This window comes from Lissotriton helveticus, chromosome 4_1 (assembly GCF_964261635.1).
Source record: "Lissotriton helveticus chromosome 4_1, aLisHel1.1, whole genome shotgun sequence".
Lineage (NCBI taxonomy): Eukaryota > Metazoa > Chordata > Amphibia > Caudata > Salamandridae > Lissotriton > Lissotriton helveticus.
The window spans coordinates 1,048,973,999-1,049,000,036 of NC_136063.1; positions in this window are offsets into that span (position 1 = coordinate 1,048,973,999).

Genomic DNA, 26,038 nt, shown 5'->3' on the forward strand with positions numbered 1-26,038 from the left:
AGAATAGAGGCTTCTCCCAGTCTTTTTTGATACTGGACAGAATCCTCCAATTCTTATTGACTGACTTCTTCATATAATTAGACATGGTGCTATATGTGGTTACACATGTAAGCGGTATGTCTTCAATGTTCAGGACCTTCTCTTCTAGGAGTACTTCCCGTGGTTGGTTGCGTGCTCTTTTGTACCCTTTATTCAAGGTGCACAGAGGGTAGCCATGTGATTTCAATTTCTCGGTAAGCTCTGCAGATTGTGTTTTGAAATCCTGGAGGTCTGAGCAATTACGTCTTATACGTAAGTACTGGCCATATGGCAAATTCTCCTTTAATGGACGAGGGTGGAAGCTGGTGAATTCCAGGAGGTTGTTCCGTGCCGTGGGTTTCTGATATGTCTTTGTGGTGAGCCTTGTACCGGTAACTTAATGGTCACATCTAGAAAAGTCACTTCGGACTGACTAGATTCAGAAGTGAATTTTAAGTTCTGGTCAAGAGTATTGATCCAGGTGAGGAAGATCTGTAACTCCGTACTATCACCTGTCTAAACCACCAGGACGTCGTCAATATATCGTTTACAGATTTTTACGGTGCTAGTGTGGTGGCTGTTGGGTTGTAATATATACTTCGCTTCGAAGTCAGCGACATACAGACCCGCCACACTAGGGGCAAAAGTACTGCCCATGGACGTCCCAGTGGTCTGAAGGTAGAGATTGTTCTTGTAGGATAAAAAATTCTCCTTCAGCGCTATTGTAGCGCAATCCAAGAAGAAACTTTTTGATGTCTGGTAGTTCCAAGAAACAGAGTCTAGAGCCGTACCCAGTACCTTGATGGAGTCATCCTGGGGAATACTAGTGTACAGGCTCTCGATATCTAATGTGACCAGTGTCACTGTGTCACCTGTAAGGTCTAGTTCTTGGAGCAATTGAAGAAGGCTCTTGGTGTCTTTTAGGTATGAAGGGGTATTCTGGACAATCGGTTTTAAGAAGTGGTCTCAGAACCTTGATAAAGGCTCTAATAATGAGCCTATGCCCGACACAATGGGCCTCCCTGGTGGTGGTAGCCGGTTTTTATGTGTCTTAGGTAGCGTGTAAAAGTAGGGAGTGACATTTCCATTCGTGCTGAGGAAATCTGCTTCATTTTTGGAGATTTCTCCCAATTCTTCCGCTCTCCTTACACGACTGTTAATTCGCTCTCTGAGGTCTGGTGTTGGATCCCTTGACAGGAGCTAGTAATTCTTTCTGTCATCTAGAAGGGCTAGGCATGTCTTATCATAGTCAGTTGTGTTTTGTATTACCAGGCCTCCGCCCTTGTCCGCTGGTTTAATTGTGATATCTTGATCATTTTGTAGTGACTTCAGTGCATGATGTTCTGCTGTACTGAAATTACTGAAGGATGGGGTGTTCTGGTAACTTTCAAGGTCCAAAAAGACCGCTTGCTCAAAGGCAGTGATAGCTGCCGGTACTGATTGAGGAGGGGGAATGAAGGTCGAGCTTAGTCTCAGTCCAGTGTCTCCTTTTCGCATCATTTCGTTCGGGTCTTCTTTACCTTCAAAGAAAGCCTTGAGTTTGAGTTTTCTGAAGAAAGACGCAAGCTCGCAGTGGAGCTTGAATTTATCAGGGCGTGCTGTGGGGACGAAACCAAGTCCTCTTTCAAGAACCTTGACTTCGGTCGGGGACAGAACTTTGTCTGAGAGGTTAGTTATTAGACTTAGAGGCCGCTCGTTCCCGGTTGCTGTTCTCTATTGCGGGTGTGGTTGCTCACCGCATCGTTGTCTTCCCACGACACATGATTCGTTGGTTGATTCACCCCTCTTCTCTTCCCTCTTCCTCTCCGGCCCCCGTCTAAAAAAGGCTGGCGATATTGTTGTTGGAATTCAGGGGGTGGCATGAAGCCTGGGTTCCATCCCATCATCGGGTACGGTGGTTGGTGGAACGGGAATTGGTGACCCATGACTGGCAACTGCGGTGGGGCTGGCCATCATGGTGGCTGGTTTTGGAAGCCTTGGCGTCCCCTGTTGTTACGGTTACCCCTGTTGCCTCGTCTTCTACCTTGTTGGTAGGACCCAGTACTGGACCCACTACTGTGAGATGCGTCGTCGTCTGACTGGTCATTGTTGTTCGAGTTTCTCATTGGTGGTGTAAATGAGGGAGCAGAATATGGGTAGACTTTTTCGAATTCGAATTTTTTTAAGTCTTTCTGAAATTTGTTTACCTTAGCTTGTGTCAAGTTATCCTTATATTCGCTCAGCTCTTTATTTATTTATTCAAGTTTTTTCTTGTAGCCAGTTATTGTTGTTCGAAATTGAGACTCAGTTTCCTGAATTTCCACCTGTAAAGCATCGGATAGTCTTAAAGCAGTTTTTATAATTAGAACGAGCCAGTCGCGGGTACAATGCCACGCGATCATGGCCCATTCTTTTCTGAAGGTGGCATCATTCAGAAAGATGCGAGGAGCATTAGTAACTAGAAGTCCTCGTGGAGCAGCATTTTTTAGTAGGTACTGTTTTAGAATTGTACCATGGAGAATGGTCCTGATTCTATCACGTTTGATCTCTGTGAGTTTGTCCCATTCAGAGGTATGGGCTATTACCTGTGAAATGGCTGGATCCGCAAACAAATTAGCATCGGACAGGATGTCTGCTACTTCCGATTCAGAATATGTCAGTCCGAGATTCGACATGGTGGTTACTCAGTTATGGAGACAGGTAAAAATAAAATTCTTAAAAGAGACACGAATGTGTACTCATTAAGAAAAGCTCTCACAGCTGCGCGCTGCTCAATATGGTTCAACAAGAAGAGAGATAGGGAGAGTCGTATGACACTCTTAGTCCCCGGTCATCTATTCGTAAACAAAAAAAGAGTGTCTAGAGAAGTAGGTTTTTAGGTTATTGCCACAGTGGGGAGCAGTAAACTCAAAATTATGAGACGACCTCACTAGGACGTTTAAAGAAAGCCCTCACTCACCACCTAGTGATGACATGCTTCATCATCGGGCTTCACCAAAGAGACCGAATGTCTTTTTGGTGTGCTGCAACGCCAGAGTTACTGCGGAGCGGGATAGTGAGTTAAGGGCGTGTTGTGTGATACTAAACTAGTGAGTGATGAGAGTTTAAAAAGAGTCAGTAGTGTATCACAATGAAAATTTTATTCTATGACCACTAAAGACAATAGTTAAAATAATGTGTATGGAAGCAGTCCACATTAAATTGAGTGGAGGATTCCTATGCATCAGTCGACATGTTTCTTGCCATCGAAACGTGGTAATTTTACCCGGCAATTCTTCAGGACTAAAAAGTGTTCTATACCCTGGTGGTATGGACACGCTAAGGCCCACCCTTACCTAGGGGCGTGAAAGTGAAAATTAAACACAAATTGGTGAAAAAGTGCAAAAAATTAGGAAGAATCAATGGCTTCCTAATAACTCCTGGTTTAGGAGGCTTCGATTTAGTGGTTTCTGCACCTGGAAAGAAGAGGGACATAGACATACATTTAAGACATAACAAACATTTAGTCATGGAACTGAATGTTGCTGTAGGTCTATGGTGCTCCATTCAGTGGCAAAAAAGGACACTAGTGGTAGAATAGCGTTATTTTTATCACCACCTTCTGTCCCTGGGTACATAGCTGTAAGCTCTGGGAAATGCTGTGCACTAAACGTGATTAGTATGTGATAAAAACAGGGACATCACAGCAAAGCGATCAAATTAAATTGCATAGTTCGATCGCAACAGATAAGTAAAATGAATTAAAATTTCTCACTTTTCTGGTGTTGAATTGAAACACCATGGATCTCAGGAGGGGGGTGGGAGCGTATTCGGCACACCCTGGTCGGTGTCAAAAACGGAAGAAAACAAAGGCATGACATAGTTGTAAATACGAGTGAAAACTCGTTGCAAGGTCGGTACTTAGCTTCGTGTTTCTGATCATATGGATCGGGAGAAATTACTCACGCCCTCGACGCTCGGCACCTTCAGTCTACCTGCATCGCCCTCAGACTGGATCCTGAAGATGTCTGGGCGGCGTTCGGTAGCCATTTAAGTTGGTGAAACACCGAGGCGGCGATTACTTCCGGGTGGGCGTGGCCTAGAACGACGTCGCGTCATGGATCGTCCTAGCCTATCAGAGTACCATGAGGCTAGTGACGCTGTGGTCACGTGAGCGGGACTGGCTCTATCATGGTTGCTTAGTGACGGAAAGTACACGGAACCGATGTACTTCTGGGCGAACATCGGTCTAATACTATAGACTTCAAAATATCCGTGTCATGAGTATTGATTTTGCAGTTGGATTGAGAGAGCCCTGAAAAATTAATAAATCGCGCTTCCAGGGGCCACTTAGTAACCAATCAGAGGAACTGGAACCGATGTATTTCTGGGAGTGGTTTTATCTTACTCTATAAGCTATCAAGGATATAAATCATAACAATATCAGTGCAGTTGGACTGAGAGGGCACCGATAAGATAATCGCGCTCATAGGGGCCCACAGATAATCAATCAGGACTTATCACTAATACCGTGTAGACCTTCCAGTATCCTGTGTAGTTATAGGTAGATGGATTAAACACTATATCTAACATAAGATTAAGGGGTCTGTCAAGGTTTTATTAGCCGATAACCGACCAATTTATTTGATCACAGTATTCCAGGGGATATCGTCGTTAAGACCAGTGAGATGGGTCCCCATTCTGTAGACCCACCTCTGTTCTTTCTCAAAGAGGCGATTTGCCAGGTCATTGCCGTTATTCACATGCTCAATGATTGTCCAGTGCATGTCGTTGGTGGTATGGTTGCCTTCCAAAAAATGTCTGCTCATTTTGGTAGTTAGTTTTTTACATCTTATATTGGAACGATGCTCGCAGATTCTGTGCTTCACCTTGCGGCTAGTCATCCCTACATATCGGAGAGTGTCCAGATCTTACCTGGCTCAAGTTCCAATGTTTTTGAATGGGACGTGAGGTGACAGACACTGCAGTTTGTTCAGGGGAAGTGTCCAGTCACCCTCGGTAATCCCCAAATATCGGTGATAGATCTTTCTATAGTTGGGGCTGTAGATTTTGGGCATGTGTGTACCAGTGTGTCTTTCAAGCTTCGTCCTTTTTTGAAAGAGAATAGAGGCTTCTCCCAGTCTTTTTTGATACTGGACAGAATCCTCCAATTCTTATTGACTGACTTCTTCATATAATTAGACATGGTGCTATATGTGGTTACACATGTAAGCGGTATGTCTTCAATGTTCAGGACCTTCTCTTCTAGGAGTACTTCCCGTGGTTGGTTGCATGCTCTTTTGTACCCTTTATTCAAGGTGCACAGAGGGTAGCCACGTGATTACAATTTCTCGGTAAGCTCTGCAGATTGTGTTTTGAAATCCTGGAGGTCTGAGCAATTACGTCTTATACGTAAGTACTGGCCATATGGCAAATTCTCCTTTAATGGACGAGGGTGGAAGCTGGTGAATTCCAGGAGGTTGTTCCGTGCCGTGGGTTTCTGATATGTCTTTGTGGTGAGCCTTGTACCGGTAACTGTAATGGTCACATCTAGAAAAGTCACTTCGGACTGACTAGATTCAGAAGTGAATTTTAAGTTCTGGTCAAGAGTATTGATCCAGTTGAGGAAGATCTGTAACTCCGTACTATCACCTGTCCAAACCACCAGGACGTCGTCAATATATCGTTTCCAGATTTTTACGGAGCTAGTGTGGGGGCTGTTGGGTTGTAATATATACTTTGCTTCGAAGTCAGCGACATACAGACCCGCCACACTAGGGGCAAAAGTACTGCCCATGGACGTCCCAGTGGTCTGAAGGTAGAGATTGTTCTTGTAGGAGAAAAAATTCTCCTTCAGCGCTATTGTAGCGCAATCCAAGATGAAACTTTTTGATGTCTGGTAGTTCCAAGAAACAGAGTTTAGAGCCGTACCCAGTACCTTGATGGTGTCATCCTGGGGAATACTAGTGTACAGGCTCTCGATATCTAATGTGACCAGTGTCACTGTGTCACCTGTAAGGTCTAGATCTTGGAGCAATTGAAGAAGGCTCTTGGTGTCTTTTAGGTATGAAGGGGTATTCTGGACAATCGGTTTTAAGAAGTGGTCGCAGAACCTTGATAAAGGCTCTAATAATGAGCCTATGCCCGACACAATGGGCCTCCCTGGTGGTGGTAGCCGGTTTTTATGTGTCTTAGGTAGCGTGTAAAAGTAGGGAGTGACATTTCCATTCGTGCTGAGGAAATCTGCTTAATTTTTGGAGATTTCTCCCAATTCTTCCGCTCTCCTTACACAACTGTTAATTCGCTCTCTGAGGTCTGGTGTTGGATCCCTTGGCAGGAGCTTGTAATTCTTTCTGTCATCTAGAAGGGCTAGGCATGTCTTATCATAGTCAGTTGTGTTTTGTATTACCAGGCCAATTAAATGAATTGGCCACAGAGGATTGAAATGTCACCAATTGATACCATTGGTGAAAACCTTTTTGCATTTCCCACACCTTGACCTGTTAATTGTGCACTGTGGAGGAAATGACTTGGGCACTTTGACTGGGGTAGGTCTGGAAATGCTTATAAAGGACACCTTTGATCAATTGATGGCACTTTTTCCTTAAACTGCCTTGGTATATTCCAATATATGCCAAAGGCAGAAATGGAAGTGGTCCAATCAATTTTGTCCACAATTTGAGAAAGCACGGAAACATGTGAATAAATCTGTTTCTCCTTACATGAGAGACTATGGAATGGGTTCAATATACAATAATAACTTGCGTTACAACATGCAAGATATCTACAGGGGAGATGGTGTGCACTTTTCTGATGAGGGGAATAGAATATTCCTACTGAATTTAAGACTGTGCATTGGTACCTACTTGTAGGTACCTAAATCAGCCACAGAACCCAAAAGCCCTTTTCAGGGCTACCCTATCTCTGATCACTCCAAATGATTATCTTTTTCTAACTTTTTCACTATTTTTCACCAAAGTACGCTCCCCGGTACGCGCACCGGGAAGCTCCCCCCGCAAACTTTTTTGTTTGTTTGTTTGTTTGCCTATTTCGGCCTCCTAAGACCCCCTCAGAAAACTTGGAGGGTCAAGCAGTGCCGAAAACAAAATGGAGGACTGCCGTAGTGCTGCCGGTACGCGTACCGGGGCGCGCACCGGGAAGCGCTCTAAAAAAATGTTAAAAGTTAATTTACATAAAAACCACTGGAGACACTTTCACCAAATATAGAATAGCTCATACTACATACCAATCCCTACCATTTTCCCAAATTTGATGGAATTCCATTGAGCCATTTAGCCTGTAGACCTCTCTAAATACCCTGAGGTAAATTACTTCACAAAAACACATCTGAAGTGTTAGAATTGACAATCAATTAAAATGTTACTTTCATTTTCTATTTTTTTCCCTGACATTTGATTGGTTATGTACATGAATATAAATGAAAAATGAGAGGGAAACACGGCCATTTTGACTACAACTACCTGAGGTACATCTTGAAAGGATTTTCGCATTTTGTCTTCTTCACCTCTCTGTAAAGTAAGTTGATAATTTGTAAGGGGCATTTTTTAAAAACGTTTTCTGATAGTTATTTACTGTCCCTCTGCTATAGTTATAGATAGAGATAGGCTCCTCTGTTATATTTATGGATTGACTTAGGCTTCTCTGCTATAATTATGAATTTACTTACGTTTCTTCACACGCACTTTTTTATATTTCTACTTCCTGCCTGTTACCATACATTGCCCAAAGTTAACTTCACTGTTAAAAAATCAAAACTACCTGTCTGAACTTAAACCCAACAGTGCCATATTTCTACTGATTTTTTTTTTAATGCAAATTTCAGCACAAAAATGGAAGGAGAACAGAACGTTTCCTTTGAAATTGTCCTAGAGATGAACAATGAGGAAATCATTGACCCCAATGACTTGGAATTCATGGATGAATCACGGGACCATGAACTTCTACAATGTGTAGAATCTGTGGATTTGTTAATTCAATATGAGGACGTTTCTGACAGTCAAATGTTGGAAGTTATGTTCACTCAAAAAGAGGACATTTCGGACAGTCAAATGTTAGACGTTCTATCAAATTTTGAAAATGAATCTCAAAAATAAATTTATATTTAATAATTCTAAAATTGTTTGAGACATTATTCATTTTTATATGTAATTCTTAAACTACTACCAAATTGATTATAATGTAAAGTCAAACTTATAGTATACTGTGCAACTTTTTTTGTTTTACATAGTAATTTTGCTCATAGATACTTCCTTTCTCCCACTATATTATCTCCAATGTGTATTTGACATCTCTTTTTCATCTCCTGCCTCCATGTTCTTTATGTTTTCCTGACAGACTATGGTATGGATTCCATATACCACAATAACTTCTATAACAACATGCAAATTATCTACAGAGTAAATGGTGTACATTGAATTTAAGACTCTGCATTGGTACCTACATGTTGGTACTTAAATCACCCACACAACACAACAACTCTATTCAGAGATACCCTACCTCTAAGCACTTTAAATTATTATTTTAGTGTTTCACTGAGTTTTCCCCATATGTGGGGGTGGGGGAGGTGTGTGTGGGGGATGTGCAGGGTGGGTCTGTGAGGTATGTATGTGTGTGTGTGTGTGTCTGGGGGGGATGAGGTGTATATCTGTGTGGGGTATGTGGGTGTGGGTGGGGATGTGGGTGTGTAAGGTGTGTGTGTGGGTGTGGGTGTGTGGGGTGTTTCGGTGTAGGTGGAAGTGTGGGTGTGTGAGGTGTGTGTGGGGTGTGTGTGGGTGTGGGGAGTATGTGTGTAGGATGTGTGTGTATGTGTGGGATATGTGGATGTGTCTGTGAGGTGTGCGTGTGTGTGTGGGGGGAGGTGTGTGGGATGTGTGAGGTGTGTCTGTGAGGTATCTGTGTGTGCGTGTGTGTGTGTTGGGGGGTGAGGTGTGTGTGTGTCTGGGTGTGTGGGATGTGTGGTTGTGGGTGTGGATGTGTAAGGTGTCGGTGTGGGGGTGTGGGGTGTTTGGGTGTGGGTGGAGGTGTGCGTGTGTGAGGTGTGTGTGGGGAGTGTGGGGGGAGTGTGTGGGGGTGTGGGGTTGTGTGCGTGTGGGTGTGTGTGGGACGTACTTGTAGGTACCTAAAACAGCCACAGAACCCATAAGCTCTTTTCAGAGCTACCCTACCTGTAATCACTCAAAATGATTATTTTACACTATTATTTTCACTATTTTTCACCAAATACGCTCCCCGGTACGCTCCCCGGTGCGCGTACCGGGCGCTCCCCCCGCGAAAATAGAAAAAAAATTAAAAAGATTTTTTTACCCGAGGGACCCTTTTATGGCCCCCACATCAAACCTAGGGGGTCAGGGGGGGTGTACCCTGCCCCCTTTTGGTCACTTCCCCCTTTGTTTTTTGCCACCTCTTGTGTCTCGATCCTACCGAGACGCTGCGGACTGTTTCGAATGTTTACAGACACCCGAGAGCCAATCAGCTTCCCGTGCGCAGGTCGCGTGGCGCGCCCGGAGCGCTCCCCGGTACGCGCACCGGGGCGCGCTTACAGATATATACATTTTTTTGAACCTAAATTACTCAAAATCCTCTGGAGCACATATCTTGAGACATAGCAAAGGCACATCGGGCTACCAGTCCCTACAATTTTGCCAAGTTTGGTGAAAATCCATTCAGCCGTTCGAGCTAAAAGTGCGACCGACCGCCCTATGGAAATTAACATGGGGAAAACACGTTTTGGGACCCCCCTTTTATCTCGGCCCCCGCTTGACGAATCCCCCCCCAAACTTTCAGAGAAGGAGCGGAGCGCCGCGAGGCAAAGTTGCTAAAAAATTCAGGCAGATTCCTCAACCGGCGCCAAAGTTATTCCCAATAGAATGTTGCGATTTCCCTATGGAAATCAATCCTAACTATATATACCTACTGGCGACCGCCAGTAGGTAATATATATATATATATATATATATGTATATATATATATATTCACTGAAAAAACCATAGGTTATAGACCATATATAGTTAGGAATTAGCATTTAGAAAACCTTATTTTACTCACACAAAACCATTGAAATTCCATATATAGTTAGTTGCACTAACTATATATCGCGCACCCGCAATCCACTGCTGATGATGTCACATATTACATCATTCATGACATGGTCAGTGACATCACTGATGACATCACTGATGACATCTCAAATGATATCACTGATGACATCATCCAGTGACTGTGTGTTTCTGAAAAGTTTAAATATGTTTTACATATTGAAGAATGAGTAGATGTAGAAGTGTCTGGATGAAGGATTTATTAGGTGAGTGATTGACTGTATGAGTGAGTGATTAAATGTGTCTCACTGAGTGCATGGGTTAGTGACTAAACTGTCTTAATTTGTGCATCATTATGTCTGTTGTTCTGTAAACTGCTGCATGTGTTGGTCAGTAGCTATATGAGTAACTATATGGGTTATTGATTGATTGCCCAAGTATTTGTATGGGAGACTGAGTGTGTGTGTGGCTGGCTGGGAGGTGTGTGACTCTGTGCAGATCAATGTGTACTTGTATCAATGATTGTATAAGAGAGTAAGTATGTGTTAGTATATGTTTCAAAATGTAAGGTGCTCTATGTTTAACTGTATAGATTAGAAAATGGAAGTGTGATTGATTATTTACAGGACTGACTAGGTGTGTGAGTAACTCCATGGATGAGTGACAGAGTGTGAGAGTCTGTATAGGTGTATGAGTGTATATGATAGTGTTGTAAAGATGAGTGATTGTATGTATGAATGATTGTATGGGTAAATGAGTGAATGTGTGTGTAAACATAGGAATCACTGAGTGCGTATGTAGTAACTAGTATTGGTGTGTCAATGGTTTCAAAAATTATACTCTGTATTTAACACTGGGTGTAACAGAGGTTATATTAAAGTGTGAGGAGATGCATTGTATTGTCACATGAATGATATCATCAGTGATGTGGTCATTGATGTCAAATGAGATGTCATCAGTGATGTCATCAGTGATGTCATTTGAGATGTCATCAGTGATGTCATTTGAGATGTTATCAGTGATGTCATTTGAGATGTCATCAGTGATGTCATCAGTGATGTCATTTGAGATGTCATCAGTGATGTCATCAGTGATGTCACTGACCATGTCATGAATGATGTAATATGTGACATCATCAGCAGTGGATTGCGGGTGCGCGATATATAGTTAGTGCAACTAACTATATATGGAATTTCAATGGTTTTGTGTGAGTAAAATAAGGTTTTCTAAATGCTAATTCCTAACTATATATGGTCTATAACCTATGGTTTTTTCAGTGAATTTTCAAGGTTTTGTAAATGCTAATTCCTAACTATATATGGTCTATAACCTATGGTTTTTTTCAGTGAATTTCATTGGTTTTTTAACAGCTAATATCTGTAGCTGTAAAATGTATTCTTCTTTAAATCCAAAAATATATTTTATATGTTTATTAATAACTTTTTTTTTAAATATTTTTTTTTCTTCGTTCCCGCTTCGCAAATCGGGAAGCTTCCCGTTAGCTGACCTTGATGCCGCGAAATAGACCGCGAGCCGGTAAACGTTTCTTTACCGCAACTGCCGCGTTAGAAAACAACATCATCACGCCTCCCGTCCGCATGACGTTTCGCGTTGTCGCGTGATACGTCATATGACGTGCTACGTTAGCGAACTGGTACGCTTACCGAGTCGCAAAGCACAGGTTTCTGGAAGCAAACCGGGAGGCCCTGCAAAGCGCGTAACGTAAACACAGCAGGTCATGTGACTTGGTAATAACACTTTTCATTGGTTCATTTCACTTTTGGTTTCCTAATGATGTAAGACTAGGTCATATAATATAAAATGAACACTTTTCATTGGTTGAGAACTATTGTTTTTCCCAAATGATAAAAATCCCTCCTTCTTTCCTCACTCTGACTTTCATCATTGTGAGAGAAAGACCCTTTGTTACCAGTGAGCAATGGCTTCTTTAGTAGCTTCAGCTGGTGCTTCCCCACCACCTCCACCACATCCAAGGAAGAGTGGACCACCTGCTCAAGTTATAATTCAGCAAGAAGAGGAAGAAGAGGAACAGGACGACGAGCACGAAGAGAGGCACTTTTTGCCTGAGGAGCCCAGGACGTCTCACCGGAAAGAAAACTTCATTTGGCAATTTTTTTAAATTCCCAAAGGTCAGAAAAAAGTAAATGCAAGATACGTAACTTGCCTTATATGTCAAGATAGACTGTCCAGAGGGACCGACAAAAAATACAGTTTCGGAAACTACACAATGCATCGCCATATGACTAGGTGGCATCCTAACAACTACAGTGCTGCACAGTTTCGTAACGACCTAGATAATCTCCCTATTATGGCCAGAAGATCTGTTGTACAGGAAGTAACTGGACCAGAGGGCAGGGAGATGGTGCCAAATATACAAACAAGATTTCGTGAAGTAAAACAAGTCTGCGTACATTGCAGTGGATTCATTTGCTACGGAGAAAGAAGCAATCACTCTGATCAACAGAGCTATTGACTATCATATGCAAGTTTGTACGAAACGCCCCAAATAATAAATTCTTTTTTTTTGTTTTGTTGCTCCTGTTGAGCCCTTTACAATGAATCGTTTTCGTTGCCCCCTCCGAAAAAAAACAAAAAAAAATATAAAACTGTTCAGAAAAATTCAAAAAAAGTAAAAAAATGTTCAGAAAAATAATAAAAAAAATAGAAAACAACAAAAACAATTAAAAAAAAAGTTCTTTTCAGAACTACCTCCCCGTTATTAAAAAATTGGTACAATATTTGGAACTGTGCCAACCTCTATTTCTCTTAGTTCGCTTCCCGGTACGCGAACCGGAAGCGAACCCAAAAAATTTTTTTTAAAAAAAGAACAGTAAGTATAAGGGAAGGAAACAGACAGTTATGTTAAAAGAAAGACAGCTATAGGGGAGTAAACTAGAGATACTATTACCCGTAATCCACTGCTGATGATGTCACATATTACATCATTCATGACATGCTCAATGACATCATCAGCAGAGGATTGCGGGTAACAGTATCCCTAGTTTATTCCCTATAGCTGTGTTTCTTTTAACATAACTGTCTGTTTCCTTCCCTTATACTTACTGTTGTTTGTAAAAAAAAATTTTTAGATCAGTCAGAAACAGTGAAAGTAATGAAATATAAAAGACTACGTAGAATATGAGCACTGTATGCAACAACTTTGACACTTACAGAAGCCTCACCTTCTCCATGCCTCCTACACAGTTCTACATGTACATCATAAATGCAAACAGAACAGAATTAATTATACATGTTAAATGGTTTATTTTTGCTGTTCTCAGAATGTATCAAATTTCACTAAAACAGTGACTTGAAGGTATTCATCATATAACAGCGGGGAAAAAAAAACACAATCAAAATGATTGTGTTTAAAAAACCCATACAACATAACAAATCAGAATTCAGAACTCCTTAAAGTTAACTTACTTTCCATGACGGCCAAGGATGTCCTATGAACAGCTTACACTCTGTTGTGCTGTTATTACTTTCAACCCGCCACTTTCTGAAAGAAAACCTCCATCGTTTTCAAAAACATGTTACATACAATAAATGACTTCTCGCTCTCTACCACACGTTTCCACAAGGCCAAATCGTGTCTGAGCCATTTATAACTCTTAGAATTCTTTTAAACCAATCCCGTCATGTTGTATTTCCGCAACTTTCACAATTAAAATGTTGAAGATCATTTTCACAATCCTGGACTAGTAATATCTTCCCCTTCTTGCTCAATCATGTTCTACATTTCCTATCACACTGATACTGCTTACTATGAAGCAGACTTACACTACCTTTATGACTAGTACAATTATTTAATTCTCTACATCACTTTTAATCACAAAGCAATGTAAAACAGTAGACAGCATTGCAGACTTACATTCCCTCTACTCCATGTTTTGATTGGCTGCTTCAATTAGCTTATAAAAAGGAACAGTTTTTCTGAACTCATTCAAAGTGCACGTATTTCTCAATGACGTCCAGTGTTATGGTAAGAAGTTATGTCTCTATACTACACTTATCCTCAAGGCCAAATCGTGTAGGAGCCATTAGAACTTCTTGAAATTCCTCAGAGCACATCCCGAGATTCTTTCCCTAAAATTTTGGTTTTAAAAACACCAGGTAAGAGTTTTTAAGGTCATACGGCAATTTTTTTTTGAAAATTAAAACAGAATCATTGCAGAATGACCAGCCATTTCTACACTTTAAATAAGCTGTATAATGTCCTGATGTTATTGAAGGACCATCATGATATATAATTGCTACAGTTACAAAAGTCCTTCCTGATATTGACAACTGTGAAGCCACAAAATTTTTAATTAAAGTTGTCAATTTTGTTCCATCAGGCCTACATCGTTGGAACATTAAAATGACATACTGGCCATATGTTTGTATAAATAATGTGGACATCATTTCAGATTTACATTGGCTACACTCCATGTTGTGATCAGCTGCTTTTACTAGCTTATTAAAAGAGACTGATTTACTGTCTGGCAAAGTTAAATATATAAATCTTTCTGAGTCTACACTAGTAGTACTTGATACCCTACAGTTCTCGCAGTCATGCTGCCATTGATAAGAAAGCCCAAACAGGTGATCTACATCTACACCTTCATCATGCAATACATCAAGCATATGCATTAAAAACTCCTGACAATCTTGCTGACTATTTTGAGAGAATTGTGTTTGGCCTGAACATCTGTCTAACAGATTTCGAATTTCAGACACACTTTCTATGTTTGTTCTATCAGTGCTACATTTCTCTAACACAGAATTTAACAAACTGCAAAATCTTTGATCAGAATTGACCACAATCTCTTCTTTTACATTTTCTAGAGAAAACAAAACATTAACCACTACATTAGCATAGCAGTTGACACCAGAACTGTTTTCAAATTGAAAACCAACAACATCTTCAACAGAATCCTTTTTGTTTCTGCTTATAATTTCAGGTTCATCAACTTTTTGTCTTTTTGCTACAACCTCCCCAGTATTGGTCACATTTCTTCGTTTCCGGCCTACCACACGTTTCTCAAACAAAGGATACTGAGGCAAATGTGGCGCATACTCTCTTCTTAACCTATTGTATTCCTTAACACAATCTAGATCCGCACAAATGTTTGTGACATCACACTCAATCAAGTACAATCCCGATAAAGTTCTAACTCGTGACAATGCCACATATGCCATACCCTCCTTGAACACAGAACTGCCAATATTCACCAATGCACAGTCTACACTTAAACCTTGCGATTTATGGATTGTCACCGCATATGCCAAGCAAACAGGAAACTGCTTACGACGAACATATAAGTCTTTTACAAGCAAAAATCTAGCAGAACAACGAGGAATTATCTGTACTTCCTCAATGCCATCAAATTTAATTTTTAAAAATTCAATTCCATCTCTATTTCTGTATTTCACAAAATCAACAACATTACCCATTGATCCATTTACCAGACCTCTTTCAACATGTAAATTCCTTCTTAAAATTATACGGCAGTTCAAGCACACATTCAGAGTCTTTTCAAAACCCGCAGTTTTAGATATACTCTTCTCTAATGAATCCAATTTTGTTTTCAGATTCTCAGACAAAATAATTGTTGATCCCATATGCTCTACTCTGTCAATAGCTTCCAGTTTCACAATCTCTTGCTTTTCTAAATGCAACATTTTGTTGTTGAATTTGGCACATTCTGCAAGAGTTGGCATCAAACATATTCCAGATTTTTTCTCAGTAACTTTCTGAAAAATATTCTCAGGCACAACATCTTCGTCTGGATATAAATTTGTCAGTAATCGTGCATGTAAAGCTTCTTTCCCATGCTCGGTCACTTTTCCAATTCTAACATCTTGTAGAATAGTCTTGTAAACTTCATCCTTTGCCTGACGCATATTTTCATGCAGTTCAGCATAATTGAAGTTTAACCATATATTGACGTGGCCAATGCTCCCTAAGCACTTCCTGGTATCTTCATGCGTGAGCATTTTGAACACAGGTTGCCCTTTCACTGGTGTCAGCTGCAGAAGATCTCCGAAAACAATGATGTGTTTGCCACCAAATAACACATCATACTCTGTTTCGAGAACTTCTTGCATTCTCAAATGCACAAAGGCAAGCATGACATTGGAAACCATGCTTACTTCGTCAATGATAAGAAGTTTCATTTTCCTCAAGACTCTTGAAACTTCAAAACAAGCATCTCCAGATAGCTTGTGATATTCTAATTTGTTGTCATGCTCCACTGGCAGCATCAGTAAACGATGTAAAGTAATCCCTTTAATGTTATGTGCTGCCAGTCCAGTTGGAGCGGTGACAACACAAGACAGCGATGACTCTGTCCTTTCCTGCAAATAACATGAAATTGCTTTAATAAGGAAACTTTTTCCAGTTCCCGCTTCTCCACTCACGTACAGTCGGACAGGCTTCAACGACGTACATGAGCACTCTTTCTTGTCATGACTTAATCCATGATCAATTTGCATGGTAATCTCGTCATATATTTTCCTCTGCTCAACGTTGAGTTGTCTTTCCAACTCTTCTAAGTTAACCGCATCCTCCTGAGCATGTGCCATGGCTCTTTCCACTTCATTCATAGCAGTGGCAGCTTCATTTTCGATAAGAGGTCCTCCTAGTGGATCCTGACTCAATGAAGCAGAACTCTGACTGTCCTGAGAACTGTCTCTGGCAATGTCTGCTGCAATCGTTGCTTCCTGCTCAATTTCCACATTCAACATTTCTACATATTTGGGAAAAGCAGGACATTCTATGGTCTCCTTGGCAGCATTGAATGAGTCTTCGTAACAAAGGAAATCTCCAAGCAGTTCCTCTTCTGCACGCCAAGGCTTAAAAAGTTGCAAAAGTGCTAAATAGAAAAACTCCTTTTTTTCAGGAGATTCGCCACTCAATTTTCGATGGTTTATCAAGTGGCATTTTCTTTGCTTGACCAGACATCCCTCACTTCCTATTACAGCATACACTCCTTTCTCAGTATCTTCTTTGATGTTCCTCTTGAATATGTAATTTTGCAGAACCTCATACAGACAAACATTCTCGAGGTGACTGCTTCGATTTGGATAATATGTATCCAACATGTTGCTCTTCAAAATGTCGGTACTGTTTGGCTCCTTTTCCGCCAAATACTCAATTTCCCGCACAGGTTTCAGAACTCGATTACGCGTTGCAGCAAGAGCAACACTCGCTCAAACGATACTCCTGGACTTGGCATAGAGACTTGCTGAAGACAACCGGTCAGAACATTCGCAAGCTCCGATTTCTCTATGCGACAACATCTTCAGACTGAAACTGTACAACTTCTTGCTGAGGCTCTTTTCATGGGAAATGTCCTCCCACATATCCTTCAATTCTGTCTTCTCTCTTTTGGTGATGTAAGATGTCACATACCGAGCCACAGCCATACAGTTATCAGCCACAAACTGTATATCCATGTTAGCATTCCACATGGACAAAATCACCGGGTTGTAGTCGTTGATGTACTTAGACTCTTCGTTCCTCTTCAAATTGTATGTGTTTTTAGGTGATTTCTTCATCACATTATGTCGCAGCGTAGACATCAAACTGTTCACTCTTCCTTTAGAAATCACCGGTCGTGGAAAGCCGAAACGACATTTGGTGTAGAACTTGTCTTTGTTCCGGAATTTATGACGACAGTACTTTCCACATCGATGGCTTTGGAAACGTAGAACTTTTTCTCTTAGGCTTTTTTTCTCCTTTGCATTTGGAACAGCACACGTAGAATACTGTTCTATGAAACTCATCACTGAGTCTTCTGCATCCGTTCCAAATTTAGGTGCATCCTTGATCCACAGCAACATATGTATATGAGGAGCACCTCTTGCTTGGTACTCCTTCCTCCAGAAGAAATCCAACACCTCTCCAAGAGGTGGATTCTTCTTATTCATGATGAAAGACATCATACCTTCAAATCTATGATTGAAGTACCTACATACATTGACTGGATCCAAAGAGCACAGTTCTCCGGGTGTCTTGAATTCGATGTTTTCTACGTTAGCATTTGCCTCTCGTAGAAATTCAAGTAAGTCTTCCCAGCCATACTCAGCACAGCTCAAAGTGAGGAACCATGTGGGAGTTCCTAAGTTCCTCAGCATACATTTTAAATCACCATGACGACGGTACCAGTACTCATTAGTACCACGCTGACACGCCATGAGATTAATCAGGTGAGAATCCAAAATACTGTCTTGGACATTGACTTTATCCATAAAGTCACTTGCCGAGATGTTTTGCATGTGTATACCACTTTTCAAGATGTGGTTCACTGCATATGACAGTCCAGACAGATCGCTTTCAAACAGGAGATGAAACAAATAAGGAATGCATTGTCGAAATCTAGGATCTCCTGCATACAATCGCAAAGTCCGGTATTCAGAAGCAGGAATTTGATGAGGTCGCTCATCATATCTTCCTCCCTGACCTGTTGGAAAAAGCTGTGGGAAACACCGAGCTTCCAAACTTTCCTCCCAAACACTAATGGGACTCCCTTTCGCTTGTTTCATTTGAAACAACTCAATAGCATTCCCCATGACTTCCTTGGAATGCAAAGGATGAACACTATAATGTTCATATATTTCTTCACTAGTACAGGGTTCTACTTTCTCAATTTGACCAGCACACAAATCGCTATCCTCTTCCTCACTTACTTCCTCTTCTGCAACATATACATTTTTATAGTATTTATTATATTTTTTCAAATACAATGTTGCCCTTTTGACTTTCCTAACATCTACTAAATCTTGCCATATTTTCTTATTCTTTGTCGGAACCCCATTAACTAAGATAACAAGAGGTTCCTCTTCCACTTTTTCTACTCCAATTGTGTTAATGTTTTTCTTCAAATCTAGAGGCAAATAAACAACTCTTCCCTTTAATCCTCTCTGTAAATCTGATGGAGGCAATTTCCCTGTCTTTGGCTCCATTCTTACAATAGCCTGAAAGGGATGGATACTTTGAATCAAAATAGATTCATAAGTATTTAAATCCTTCAATTCAGAAGGAATCTCAACCAATTCCAGATTATTATGAACTGCTCTAGCAGGCATCTGGTTTTGATTTAATTTGTTACAACAATAAGTACACACACGTTGATCCAATCCCAAATCAAAACAATTTTCTACCATCAAGTATGTTGTAAAATCCTTCCATTCACTATTATTTTCCCTTTCACTTTTTGCATATAAATCCACTAACTTAGTCTGATTCTTATAATAAGTGCGTCGACAACACACACAAGTGAAATTTGGCCTCTCACTTGATTTCACCTCAAACGTCGCAATTTCCCTCTGGAAATTATCTGTACTGGAAACCTGTACACTATCTTCCACATTACTCTCTTCTTCTTGGTCAATTTCAACATTCTCCTCTTTACTTCCAAAGTAACAAAACTCAATTTCTTCACATATATTCTTCACATCTATTTCAGAACCATGCAAAAGAGCAGCGCATAATTGTTTAAGCATAATTGCTGGACTCTTAGCATAATACAACATTCTAACTAATTTCCTCACTTTATTATGATGCACTGCTAGCATCCTGAAATGATGAAAAACACTCTGGCATACTCTCCTGGAAAGACAAGCCAGTGAATGACCATGCAAACCTATCACTTCTCTCACTCTGCAAGGATCTAATTCTTGCAACAACTTCATTTTTTGCTTCAAACATTTCTTATTAAATGACCGTATAAAATCACAAAGCAAATTGATGGAATCCTGTCGTACACTGCAAATACTACTACACTTCCAGGTGTACACAGGACCCTTAGGACGTCTCCCTAAAACCTCATTACCTAACACCTCTTCTATCTCTGTTGTCACAAGTTTTTCTTTTTCAACTGGACAACCATCTTTTACTTCATAAGCTCGACCACTGGTGTCAACTGCATGCACCAAATCATTATCCTGGAAATAACTCTCCTCATTAAAAAATGCCTCAGAGCTTGAACTATGCATCCATTCTCCAGAAAAAACTTCACAAAAATTACTACGATTAACTATTCTCTTCCATCTACTATTTCTTTTGAAATCATAAATTGCCTTGTTTAGCTTCCTAATTCTATTGATTGTCAAAATAAATAACTTACATTTAATTTCAAATGCCTGATCAATAACTTTCTCAACTATTTTTTTTCTCTTATAAAAAACCACTTTCTGTTGACCTTTCTTAATATTTTTTAACAAATTGCCAATTATCCTGTTGCGGAACATTCGTTTACGAATGTCCCTAAACTGTTGTTTCCTTCTACTTTCATGCATAGAGTTATCTCTTACTCTAGCAGTAACATTTCTCATTGGCCTTTCCTTACCGTTTGAATTGCTTCTCCTTTTCTGGACTGAAACATTTTCTGTAGTAATATTTTTTTTACTAGAGATATTTCTTATGAATGTTTTTGTACTCTTACCCGGTGCTTTCTTGGTGACTTGACAAATCTTTTTGTTAGAGGACTGCTGCTTTTTTTCATTCACCTGCTGTCTTTGACGTTTTGCAGCCTTTCTCACTCTTTCTTTGCTTGGCATCCTAAAATCTTGAAATAATCTGCAGTTGAATCTGTGGTAAAATATAATAAAAAATGTTATTAACCACTATTACCCAACAGTAAATTAATAACAGTCATCAAAAACTTAACACACTACTTAACATTTTTACATAGAAGAATTTTTTGTACATGGCAAATTTAGAATACAGAAATAGCAGAAAAGAAATGGAATTTATATTCATTTTACCTGTCCTGTTTTATATATGAATCTGATCTAATTTTATGACCATATTTTAATATTTTATTGAAGACACTACACATAACCTGTTTTTGAAGGTGTCTTTATTTTTAAATTAAACGGTTTACATATTTACTTTTTATTTATTATAAATTTATAAAATAAATGTTTACAGTTCCATAGGCTCAAGCAAGTCAGCTTCCCATCCTATGTCATACAATTCTGACAAATCTGCATCCTCATCACGTTCTTCTTCATCCTCAGGATTGAAATCATCCAAGGGATCAACATCCACTGATGTTTCAATTACGAGTTCAATGATGAGGTCGAAATCAACTGATTGCTGATTGTCGCTCATGTTGATGTTGTCTTTATCTTTAAAGAAAGATAACAACAATGAGATGTTGCACAGTAAGAGACAAATCTCAGAGATTATAATAGTAAAATTGTTTAACAAGAGTAACATTTTGCAGCTATTATTTAACCATGTCCAACGATGCTGAGGAGCAGAGGAGGTGAAGCCTATCTCCAATTTTTCACTGAACAGGACTCATCTCTTCTTAACCTTGGATAAACCTCACCGACTCTGTGTCCCCTGCACATAATTAAATGTAAAGGGGCAGATTTATATTAACTAGCACATCCCCAGGGATGCACCAGTTAACGTGCACCGCTGCTCTGCCACCCACGGTGTGCCGCATTTACAATCAGATAGGACAAAGCTACATCAAAACCCTGCGCCTGCTTGAAGCAGGCATAGATCTTGACGCAGGTAGGCTGAAAGCTAAAGCAACAACTAAGTGTCGTGTGCAGAAGTTGCAAAAAAGGAAAAATGGCGTTTAAACCAGTAATGAGCCCATGCTAACTTAACACAGAGTAAAGATATCCAGGATCTACATCAGTTTGGGGTTCACGAACCTGGCAGGTACAAGGCACTGAGGCTTTGCACCGTGCATGTCTCATCCCAAATCATATGTTGTTTGTGAATGAAACAATTTCCCAGACCAAATGCTTTGGATTGGCTACTTCTAAAAAATTAAACACCCCTACTATCCCGGAGTTACAGGAATATGATGGTTGGAGTAATTTTACTCGTTGTCCATTAAAGATTTACAGGCCCTACTCCGTAATTCTTCCTTTAACATTTCCAGTATAAATCCAAAAGGTTGACTGCTTTGGCAACGTGCCTTATCCACGGTTTAATAACGCTGCCTTTTGCTTTATATAAGTTTTCAAATTGTATGAAATATATACCAATAGGTCGTTATGAACCTTTAGGTAGTGGTTTTCTTCATGAGGTCTGGTCGCTTCCATACACATACAGATTTTCAAAGATGATCAAGAAGTTTATCTGAATGGAGAGGAATGCACTGAGACGCCAGATCATTCACTAATGTGTAGGCACATACAGTTACACGGTTCATGCAACAAACACCGACCAAATATGGCTTGCGTGTTGCAAGGCACGCCAGTTCCTGCTATCATCCCCACGTTCAAGTTGTTGGAAAATGGTAGTTATTTGATGCTCAATAATGAAGATTGTTCTGGGTTAATTAAAAGTATTCCTTTTATCGTAACAGTAAGTGAACGGGTTATTTGCTGCAGAAATGTTCTATTTCCTCCCACACATGAACATAGGGAGTTTTCAATCTGGCCACAAATACCAACCTTGGGAGCACATTTCAACGGCATGGCAAGAATAAGAGCTCTTTTGTCTCAGAGAGAGGTGGCCTTGACTTCGGCCCGTGAAACTTTCGTGCTTCACATAGCGAACACCCGTACAGAGGTGCAGACCCTTTTAAATACAGATTCGCCTTTCCATTTCAGCAAGATGGTTCGGACTATCTCTAACGCGTCCTCCACAAAGGGCCTGGCGCACTTTTTTAAAGTTGTTACCAGTGGTCTTGTGACTTCATTTGAGAAAATCTTTGGAATCATCCCTGCTTTCTTTCATTCTATTTTTTCCACTGTGCTTGGTGGATTCCCATTTTTACTTGCATTACCAGCGGACGCTCTTGTGCTTTTTTACATTTTTAAATATGGATGTCCCTCCTGTGCAAGCTCCCGCCCTGCAGCTGCTGGCGCTGTTCCGCAATCGCATGCTTGAATATTATGGCACAATGCCGTTGGCGATATTAAGCACGGCATATGGATTATCTTTTCGATTCTCCTACTTCACCTGTGTCCAGCCTGTATTTCACTGCCTGACCTGTGATTTCGATTGGGCCATTGATTTGTGTCTCTGCGGACCGGTTTTTCCTGACGTCGACTTTAATCAGCTGATGAGTCCTATCATTACTCACGAGTTGGTTTGTCCTGGCGAAAGGATTATGGCTGTGGCATTGATCCATGGACTAATTGGTCCCTGGAATTTACTGGCGGCAACACAGTCTTTCTTGGAACAGAGCTTTCTTGAAAACCCACCGAGCTGTCCTCTGATGGTGATAGAGGATCCGGTGCTGGGAGAGCTTGTATGTTCTTTTCCGCTTTTAAATTGGATGGCTGAACTCTTTTCGGATGAAGACGGTGACTTCCTATTAGAGGCTGTTGCAGCTTATTTTGCATACACAGTTATGTCATAGACCTTTTTCATGTTTGATATGCTGAGTACTAGCATTTCATTGACAATTCATTGACTTATTTGTCAAGTTTTTATTATTTAGCTTGCCTATTGGCTTAAGCCTCGATAAAGTAGTTGGCTGTTTTATTTTTCTTTAGCATTAAATTTTCCTAGTTTTTAATGTTTTACCTTGCGGACCGTCCACATATAAAGTTGCAATCTGCTCTCATGAGATGGCACTTCTATTATCTTATTCAGTTCGTTTCCGGATCATGGGGAGGTGTCATGTAGATCCTGGATATCTTTACACCGTGTTAAGTTAGCATGGACTCATTACCGGTTTAAACACCATTTTTCCTTTTTTGCAACTTCTGCACACGACACTTAGTTGTTGCTTTAGCTTTCAACCTAATAGTTCATCGTGATTTACATGAGAATAATATGTTATTGCTCTACTATCTGCTTTACTTGTTAAACTATATCTGTACAGCGAGTGCTGAAGTTTCAAGAACAACACGATACAGAATTGTTATGAGGTCTGATCTCCACGACTTCATACTCATAACATAAGTGCAGCTTCTGCCAATTCTGGGCATGAGGCGGGTTTTATATTGCTTTGCCGAACACACATACACAACACTTGATGAGGTTCACATGAAGAGAGAGCTGGTGTATGCTGATGTGATTCCTTCAAATCTAAGACACTAAAGTATGGGCACGCCCTAAACCAACACAAAGAGACCTTCTTAGCAAATAATATAATATGTGTATTAGGGAGGGTGAGATATAAGCAGCCGCGGGCCGTGGAGGGAGTTACGGTGGGGCAGGGAGGCAGGGAGGGGGAGGGGCAGGGTGGAGCCCTCTCCACCCTGCCCCTCCCCCTCCCCGCCTCCCTGCCCCACCGTAACTCCCTCCACGGCCCGCGGCTGCTTATAAGTGTTGCTAACTCTTATTCATTTACAGCATGTTAACATACTGTCACCATTCGCTTTTTATGTACTAGTAACTATGCTGGTAATTTTGCTACTGATAATATGTGTACTTGTATTATCTAAGATACTACGCCTGAGAAGACGGCATTAGTAAATAACCATTTCAAATACACATGTGTTCTTCTTAACTCCATGTTCTGGTTTCTAAGAAATATATAACGACCGACTGTTCATGAGTTCCACGTATCCTGAGGTACTATAAGTTCATATTCTGGATTGTCTAAACATTGAGAGTTTGTTATATCCAATGTGACACTGTACCTAGCTTGCTAAGGGGTTTTTGATTACTAAGGTGAGTTTTGGGGCACCCTAATTCGCCGAGGTTCCAATCCTCTGTCCACAGTTCTGTGTGAGAACAGAAACCCTGCGACAGGGGCACCCCTGAGCCTTGCTGGAGCTTCATCACACTTGCGATACAACTCCAGCAATGCGCCACCTTTACGGCACAGATACGTCACGCATCTGTGCTGTTTTTGCCCCATGATGCGCCGCATTGTAAATGCAGCACACCATAGGTGACGGAACAGCGGCACAGAATGACTAACACATCCCTGGTGATGCGCCAGTCATCATAAATCTATCCCTATGCTTCTTATCTTGTTAGAGATGAACCGCCATATGTATCATCAAAGTTTTTTGCATTTCCTAAATAGCGAACTTTAAGGAATAAATAGCGATTCTTTACCATTCCTAGTTTGTGATGAGCTATTTGCTAATTACAAATTACCCATTCATTTCCATGCAGCAGGAGGCCCATAGGAATGAAGGTGCAATTTGCGATTAGCAATTACCTCATCGCAAATTACAAATTTTTCCGAGGGTGCAGGAGTGTCTCAAGAACACCCTGCTGCACCCCTGAAAAAGAAATTTGGGGGCATATGGCGCACATAAATTTTGAAAACATTCCTTTACCTCAAAAACGATTTTCAACTCATAATTTGAAAACACTGCACATGGGGAAATGACTTAAAATGTCCTTAAGACACATAAAAGCGTTTTTTGATTGCCTTTGCAGCATGTTTCAGTCACCTTTAACATGCCTATGTAACGCAAACATTCAAAATCTAAATTTGCCATGCACAGGTGGGAGCATATTTACAAGCAATTTGCTCCACAGACAAACTTCTTACATTGAAATGGGAAAAATAACATCAGAGACTCTCAATTACCTTATAAAGAAGCAGACACCATTATGTCCTTCTCATCAATATTAAAACCATTGCTTTTTCTCAAAAACGATTTACAAGTCATAATTTGAAAACACTCCACAGCTCCTATGCACATAAAAACCCTGTCAGTACTAATACTTCACATTTTCTCCAATTACAATTTCTCAAAGAAACAAAATCTATTTGTAAAACACTTGAGACAAAGCAACATTTGAAAAACACAACTTTCTTCATAATTTTCTCCTTAAAGCACACTATTTTCTATCTAAATTAAAGAAATCTTTTCTCACCTTAGCAAATACTTTGAGTTTCAAAACAGTCTCAGAAACACAACAATTTGTCTTCAGCAGAGCAAAAGGTATGCACTCCAGAGTCTGCAGCTATCAAAAGCACAGAAATGCTGTAATTCCTCACACATATCTCTCATGTCACCCAATCAAAACTCTTCCCTCACTTTTTTTCAAAGCAAAACCCTTCCCCCCTCTGCCCCCTCTCTGCTTTTTCTGCATAACAACCAC